The sequence below is a fragment of the Puntigrus tetrazona genome, chromosome 1 (assembly GCF_018831695.1).
Source record: "Puntigrus tetrazona isolate hp1 chromosome 1, ASM1883169v1, whole genome shotgun sequence".
In the NCBI taxonomy this organism is placed as follows: Eukaryota; Metazoa; Chordata; class Actinopteri; order Cypriniformes; family Cyprinidae; genus Puntigrus; species Puntigrus tetrazona.
In genome coordinates this window covers 31,327,172-31,336,185 of record NC_056699.1, presented here as the reverse complement: position 1 = coordinate 31,336,185, position 9,014 = coordinate 31,327,172, and the positions used below count along the sequence as shown (strand labels likewise).

Sequence of the window (9,014 nt, the reverse complement as noted above, 5' to 3'; positions counted from 1 at the left end):
CAAACATATATTGAGGATATAAATAAATATTATAAATATTAATATAATTTACAAACCGCTTAATAATTTAACTGAGCAAATTTTGATCGACATATAATGGTATAATATTAAACATCAGCATACAAACGTGAGGCTTTGAGATGTGTCTGAGTTTATGTCAGCTGATTTAACACAATTTTTTACAAATATTTTTTAAATGTGACAGCCTTAACAAACACCTTGATGTTTATGTGCATAAAACTTGCCTATAATCACAATACAATACTGCTGAAAAGTACAGCTAAAACTAGCCTAGTCTGGTTTTAGCTGGTTTAAGATGGAGGTAGCTGGTTTTAGCTGGTCTCCCAGTCTTGCCAGTCTGGTTTTAGCTGGTTTAAGCTGGAAGTAGCTCGTTTTTTATCTGGTTTAAGCTGGAAGTAGCTGGTTTTAGCTGATCTCCCAGTCTTGCTATTTTAGTTGGTTGTCTCCTAGCTAAGACTAACCTGACAGGCTGGAAATTTGGACAAAGAGCCTCTAAAACCAGCTTAAACCAGTGGACAAACCCCCCCGGTCAGCACCATCTTAAAGCAGCTAAGACCAGCCAACCAACCTAGTCTGGTTTTATCTGTTTTGTTCAGCAGGGAAATAGCATTTTATTCACAAAAGCTCTCGACAATGACCTATTAAAACCTATTATGTTCTTTGAAACCAGTTCATGCATTTTTGTCGCACATTCATGTAACCATAAAAAAAAAATCGATCCGGTTTTAGCCATTTTGTTTCGCCCACTGTAAATCAGTGCAAATATATAAACAGATAAGTAAGAAAAACACCGATCATGTGTGAATAACCCTTAAAACAGAATACAAGTGCAATTATAGAAGGGATATTTTGTAGTTTTTTAGAAACTGAATGTAAAATCCTGTCAACTGTTAATCCCGTAAAACACTTTTATTCTATATATTTAACGATAATATAATTCATGCAGCAGTTTATGTAAAGATACGTGCGCATGCTCTGTGTTTGACCGGAAGGTGGCAGTGCACGCGCTTCCGCTTGTTGGTCGACGTCCACGAAGAAGATCGCCGTCACGCGCCGCAGCGTTCAGCTCGCGGTGTTTTGTTTTCAACTACAACGCGTTCTTCTGTAGATACAATACAACGCGACAGGGTAAGTGACAGATGTGTGCTGACTTTAGAGAAGCACTTTAGACAGATATATCTGAGAGTCGAGTCATTTCGTGCTGTGTTCACAGGGAGATGCCTGCGTGCTTACTAGTAAGTGAAGATGAGTCACGTGCACCCATCCAGCTTCATCACCAGCAGTCCGTGACTCTGGGTCGAGGGCCACAAACTAAGATAAAAGACAAGAAGTGCTCAAGAGAACAAGGTAGAGATAGTATTCCGTATATGCAACCAGATCCAGGCTTTTAGTAAAGAAACTACATCTAATATGTTTTTGTTTTGTTGCAGTGGAATTGAGAGCTGATTGCAACAGAGGCTTTGTCATTGTGAAACAGGTGTGCTAGAATGTTGAAGTGAAGGTTAAAATGAAATATTAGAATCTAGATGATGAAATAAATTGTTAAAGAAAGCAAAGCTGATAAAAATATTAACTTTTTAACAGTTGGGTGCCAATCCTACCAACGTGGACAATGTTGTTGTGGCAAAGGCAATCAGGTACAGTCCCATCAGAATTGCAAACAGATATTTCACAGGATTTGAAAATTAATAAAAATATAATATATATATATATATATATATATATATATATATATATATATATATATATATATATATATATTTATAAATAAAAAATATTTATATAATATAAAATATATATATATATATATATATATATATATATATATATATAATAAAAATATTATATATATTTGTGTGTATATATATATATATATATATATATATATATATATATATATATATATATATATATATATATTTTTATTTAAAATAAAAATTTTTTTAACCGGAAACAGTCAAACAGATGTTTTGTGCATTAGACCAAATTGAAACAAAGTCAAACAATTATGTACAGAACAATTCTGGTTTCAAATAATCAAATCACAAGGAAGAATCATAGTTAGAAGACTGCAATAAAAAGCAATTATTCCTGCATATATTTCTGACATTTAGGGCATGTGGAGCACACACACCTGTTAACCATCATTTATGTGTTTTCCATCATGTAGGATACCTGTTATGTCCACAGATGTCCTGTTTCTTTTGTAATTGAGGCTGTGTTGCGCAGGTTACTGGTCTTAACATCCTACAAACCGCATGTCGCCCACCTCTACAATCAGGTGACCGTGAAGCCGGGCCAGAGACTTTACATGGTCAATCAGCGGTATCCTTACACGCTGAGGTTCACCGAGGACACATCCACACCCAGATCTGCCACAGAGCCGGAGCAAACCTTGAAAAGAGCCCGTCAGATGAGCTCCGAGGGGAACGGAGAGCAGATCGAGAGCCCTGCAGACACAACATCGGGCGTCACAGAACGCCCGACGATTCACCGCCGCCGCAAAGAAGACATCTGATAAACCTGTGAGTTTCACTGGGTTCACTTTATTTTAGGTCACTTAACCAGTGGCTTATTAGCGTGCACATTACTAGAATATCAGCCGTTTATTACTACTTAATTACTACTAAATTTACTTTATTACTACTTAAATACATATTAATTCCTTTTCTACATTACCTCATTCCGCATCACTGATCTTACCCAAACCCTAAACCTAACTACTAATTATAACTATTAATGAGCAGCAAATATAAAGTGAATAAGTGTTCCCTATTATAAACGGTTACTATTCAAATATATGATTTTTATAAAAAATTTTGTTTTGTATTATACTAATATTTTTGTCTATTCACACTTAAAACTAAAGTTTCGTAGCTGGTTAGAGAAATTTATTAAAGACTATTTACTGTGGCTTTAGCATCAATAAATTCTTAATTTGACACGTATTAATAATTAGTGAGGTAGTTAAGTTTAGGTTTTGGATCGGATTAGGATGAATGCATTAATATGTGCTTAATCACTACTAATAAATGGCTAATATTCTAGCAATATGCATGCTAATATAGGTGTGACCTTAAAATAAAGTGTTACCATGTATTTGTTTTTTCACTAAATGAAAACACTGCAAACTTTGTTTCCCAGGAATCTGCAGGCCACTGGAGCCAAGGCCTTTAAAGCGCCCATGCAGGACCCTAAGATGCAGGTAGAAGCTGTGCATTTCTTTTCAATCCTACGAATATTAGAAAGATTTATATTAGAAAGATTTCCGAAGGATCGCGTGACACCGAAGACCGCAGCAATGATTCTAGAAATCCAGCTTTGTTTCCACAGGAATAAGCTGCACTCAAAAGCTACCAATTTGTTATCCTCAGGTGTATAAAGATGACAGGGTTGTGGTCATCAAGGACAAGTACCCGAAGGCGCGGTACCATTGGCTGGTGCTGCCGTGGGACTCCATCTCCAGTCTGAAGGCTCTGCGCTCGGAGCACGTGGAGCTGCTGGAACACATGCAGCGCGTGGGAGAGCGGGTCCTGCAGCAGTGCCCCGACGCACGCAGCCTACGCTTCCGGCTCGGATATCACGCCGTCCCCAGCATGAGGTACGGCCGTCTGCATCCTGATTGGCTGCTGACGCGGGGGGAGGGCGGGGCTCGGCGTGAAGCGAGACGCTTAGGATGTTCATTTCTTCTCAGTCACGTCCACCTGCACGTAATCAGCCAAGACTTTGACTCGCCGTGTTTGAAGAACAAGAAACACTGGAACTCCTTCACCACCGACTACTTCGTGGAGTCTCGAGGTACAGCGCACACACAAAAAAAAGCCCGGTTGCACGATATTAAAGATAAGCGGCTTTAGTCCTTTAAACAAAATGTAATTGCGTTCTCCGTCACATGGATTGAAATTATTAAAGGAATAGCTGAGAAATGAAAAATTGCTGAAAATGTACTAACCCTCAGAGTTTGTCGTCATTCGACCACATGCTCTGCAGTGAATGGGTGCCGTCAGAATGAGAGTCCGAACAACTGATAAAAACGTCACAAGCAATCCACAATCCATCGATCGACGTCTGGTGAAGCGAAAAGCTGTGCGTTTGTAGTAAACTCGTCCGTTAGGGTGTTTTTCGTTCCGGATGGTTGCTTCTGGATAAAATACAAATCCTCTTTTCCGTAATATGGCTTTCTCCAGCGAAATAGTAAATAATGAGATAAATGTGCACAGATCGAGCACTTTTTACAGGTTGAAAACGGCTCTAAACAAAGTGGCTGGATTTGATGTGAAAGGAAATAAATAAAATAAAAGATAAAAGAAAAAAAAATTATATATATATATATTTCTCCAATAAATAAGTCTTTTATTTAATAAAAAATAAAAGACATTTATTGGAGAAATTATTGTTTTAGACTTCACTTTGACCTGAAACAATGGCGTAAAGTTAAAATGTCTTAATAGGTTCGTTTATTAGTTTTTCACTTCACAAGATTTTAATTGATGGACTGGGGTGTGGATTGCTTGCGAATTATCGTGCCGTTTTATCAGCTATTTGGATTCTCATTCTGCCGGCACCCATTCACTGCAAGTGTGCACACATTTCTGCAAGTGTGCCTTTTTGAGCGATTGTTACTTGAATAAATTATCACGAACATGAGAAAGCCGTTTAGAGAAACATGCAATCTCCTGTATAAGTTGAACACGAATGTTTTTCTGTTCCACAGATGTCATTTCGATGCTGGAGAAGGATGGGAAAGTGACGGTGAAGGAAGGCACCAGTGAACTGCTGAAGCTGCCTCTGCGCTGTCACTCGTGTGGTAAAGAGCAGCCCACAATACCTAAACTAAAAGAACACCTCAAAACCCACCTGCCGCCTTAAACCTGTTAAAAAGGTCAAATTACAATACATTTTGTAACCCTTCAATAAATTCAGTGTGTTCAGGATATCTCAGTATTGCGTTTTCATTATAAACACTGATACAGTAATGAATCTGCATCTTTTTGCACATCTCTTTGGTTTTATTGAATGGAGTGTTTGAATAAACGTTCGTATCTCACACACGCACGCTTTCACGCAAATGCACTTGATTGAATTTCGCACTAAATGAAACTGCACGACTCTTTTGTTGATTGCGGGACCAAAAAGACCATCGGGAGCCTAGTTCGTCTCGAACGAACAGATTGCAATTCCGTTTAGGCCGCGTTTGTGATGCATCAATTACACACTGCTGCTTTTTGGCACGAGGGAAATCACAATCATTATTACGCTGATCATTGAGAAGACGAGAGCAAAATCTATTTGCTTGTAACATACTGCTGCACGAAACTAATAGAGGAACTACTCTAGGATGATAAAAGTACAACTCGACTGATCTGCAATAATATAGCTTATATAGATGGTTCGAGACTGGAGTGTATTTCACATACATTACAAAAATATTTTAAAATCAACAGGCTGTCAGATAATACAAAGCACCTTAAAAAAATGAATTTAGATTACTAAAGCATTGCATTCTTAACCAAAATATCTAAAACACTAAGGCAGCTACTGTTACTTCTGTATAAAAACGACTATCCTAATCTAATAAAATGCTGTCAAATAAAAAAACCCTCATATTTCTGCTCCTACATCTTTAAATAACTCTATAAATGTACTCTCAAGTGTTTTTCCATGCAAGTTTAAGCTCTGTTTTTTTAAAGAGCAGATATATTAGCACTGCAGATAACTAGATCCAGTTAGTGTTGTGTTTTTTTGTGCATGTATCCAGCTCACTGTCCTAGAGCTTTTCTGAAGTCAAATGCCCTGCAGTCATGATGACAGACGTCTGTCACGGTGAATTCCCTGAAGAGAAGCTTTTGTGTCTCAATAGCACTTTTGGAGAATCAGTAATGCTGCGCTGGTCTTCATCAGGCCAGTGTACCTCCAGTCTGAAACATAATTACAGCAATTAAAAAATTTAAAAATTTTTTTTATATATAATTATAATTTATTATATATATATATATATATATATATATATATATATATATATATATATATATATATATATATATATATATATATATATATATATTTTATATATTTTTTTATAAAATTTTATATATAATAATATATTTATAATTTTTTTGTTACATAATATATTTAATTCTGTGGTTGTTTTGCTGGAATTTCCAGCTTTTAAAAAGTCCAACATCAAAAAAAAAAAAAAAAAAGTTCAACATTTTGTCACATTACACATCATGCTATTGACAACCTCAGTGTCTTTCTTCTGGTGAGCAAAAAATGTAATATTTTAAAGAAAGCCGGTTACCAGATAGTTGGTAGTAGCCATCGACTTCCATAGCATGAAGGGAAATACAAACGTATGGAAGCCAATGGCTAAAATATCTTTGTGCTCAACAGAAGATAGAAACCCATACAGGTTTAGAACAACATAAGGGTTAATAATGTACATTTTAATTGGTAAATAATGACCATTTTGATTTTTGGGTGCAAAATCTATCTTGAAATAAGCCGGGTTAAATTTCCCTTAATCTGATTTATTGTTAGTCGATTCTGGTTCAATAAGAAGTGTCCTTTTTAAACTCACCATAGATTTCATTTCTCGACTCTCTCCTTCTACTTTGCTGTACCGCTCCGTGGCTCTCCTGGTGTTTTCTACAAACTCCTAAACGATCACAGAGAGACGCCAAAGACATATTTAACGTGATAAATAAGCTACTCGTATAACTGATTTTTTCATTGACCTTGAGGTCAGAGGTCTCACCATCAGGCTCTTGTCCATGTAGTACTCTCTGCCCGGGCTGCCGTCGTTGTACTTGGTGTCGACGGCGAAGCAGAGGAAGAGAACGTCTACTACGATCTCAAAGATGGAGAGGAAGCAGTGGGCCACCAGGAAGGCGAAGACGCACACGATGATGAGCGGCAGCACCCAGACGGTGTATTCACGCTGATAGTTCAGAGACAGGATCCCAGCAAACGCCGTACACGACACGATCAGCACCTGCAGACAGCGTCTCACTTCTTAATAAAGCACTATACCATTTTTTTAGATTTTCATTTTTTTTTTTTTCTTCACTTTAATTTTAGTATTGTTTGTCTAGGTTTTTTAAATTAATTTTTTTAGTTTTCCATTTTAGTAATTTTAGTACTTTAAACCAAAATGAGAAATGCTGCCGATAAATAAAGTTAATTTTTTTAAATTCACGTTAATATTCATTTTATTTCAAGTAACAAATTATATACTGATTAACTGACGGAGATATATATATATATATAGGTTTAAATTAATAATAGTGACCAGGTTTAAAGCTTAGAGATCTTTAGCACATAAATTGTCACACATTTGTGCTAATAAATGATACCTAAGATTAAAAAGTTTTTGTTTACTAAAATTTAAGTGTAACAATAAAAACATTCATAGTTGAAAAAAGAAAGAAAATAATACATGATGCCTTGTCAGCTAACTGAATATATATATATATATATATATATATATATATATATATATATATATATATATATATATATATATATATATATATATATATATATAAACAAACTATCAATTATTAAAAAAAGGAAAATTCTTAAAACAAACAGAAATTACAATGAAAATAAAAAAATAAAAGCTCATTTAACATATAAAAAAAAATACTGAAAATATTATAGAAATATTTACTGAAGTAACACTGATTTCTACACCACGTATAAAGGTTAATAGCGAATCTGTATTAATACCTTTCCTAAAAACAGCACAAAGTCCCGACACTGTTGATAGCTGCCACACGGAGAGCGTTTTTGGCGAGGATGAAGAAGGCGTCTCGCGCAGGCGTGCAAAAAGTTGGTGCTGTTGATGGCTGCTGCCGTGTACGCGTTCTGAAGAAAAAAGCCACGCGATTAACATTGCAGGATTAAAACAACCGAATCCACGTTAGTGCCATAACACTCACCATGTTCCAGGTGCATCAGGCAACTTCTCTAGACACCACAGGCAGCAGATACAGGCTTTCAGCATGCAGCGCGGCGGCACGCTTTCCTACAGCAAGCTTCAAGCAGGCCTCAGGTTTAAGGTTTTTACTTTAAAAAAGTAAATTGAAAGACATTCATAAGTCTAATCTTGTGGCGTGAAGCTGAGCTGGCGGTGACTGACTCTTCCTTTGAGCTGGCTGTGGATGTAGGTGAGGATGAGTCTGGGGATCTCCACCAGCGTGATGATGAAGGCTCCATGACCACGGTGCCCAGATGATAGCGCATCAGGCGCAGCACAGACGACCACGATGGGCGTGAGCGGCATCTGAGACTTATCCCTGCAGTCAGACAGAGAAACAGAGCAGAGCTGACCACGGCGTCCTTTACAGACCGACAGAGGGAAGAGAATGACCTTTGACCTCTGACCTGGTGAAGTAGTAAGTAAGCGACCGCGCTCGGCGACGATCATTTGCTGGCAGGCGAGGATGAACTTCGCTGATCCAGATGAGCCCCACGGCGTGAAAGTACCACACCATAATACTGCAGCGGCCCGTCCATTGAAACTCCACCAGACCCCGTCTGGTTATTCTGCACCGGACTTCCTGCGGAGAGAAACAGATCTCAAACGCTGCTCCTGAGAGGCGCTGAAATAATACAACAGCCATCCGGTTAAGGCTGAGGGAATATAACGAATGTTAATATACGTGTGTGTGTGCTTTTAATAAAATCTAAATAAAAACGATGCTTTTAATAAAATCAAATAATTCATAAATAAAATCTAGTTAAGAAAAAGAAAAATACAACCATACAACCAAAATTGTACATTGCACATATACTATACTAAATAAAGTTTTACATACACAGTAACTATATAAATACTGTATACAATTGTTACTAACTCCACTATACAAACATTATTTATTGTGCATGTACACACACAATATAAAATATATTAAATAAATAAATATAAAATATAAAAAAATATACTAATGTTAACATGTTATTTCGTATTATTACATTTGTGCATGGAA

At 36.7% G+C, this 9,014-nt stretch overlaps 2 pseudogenes; one reads left to right on the top strand and one right to left on the bottom strand.

Moving 5' to 3' along the window:
• The first annotated feature begins 401 nt into the window (after positions 1-401).
• LOC122346684 lies at positions 402-4,955 on the top strand (annotated as a pseudogene).
• A 727-nt stretch (positions 4,956-5,682) lies between these two features.
• Positions 5,683-9,014, bottom strand: part of LOC122349694 — an 8,860-nt pseudogene continuing 5,528 nt past the window's right edge.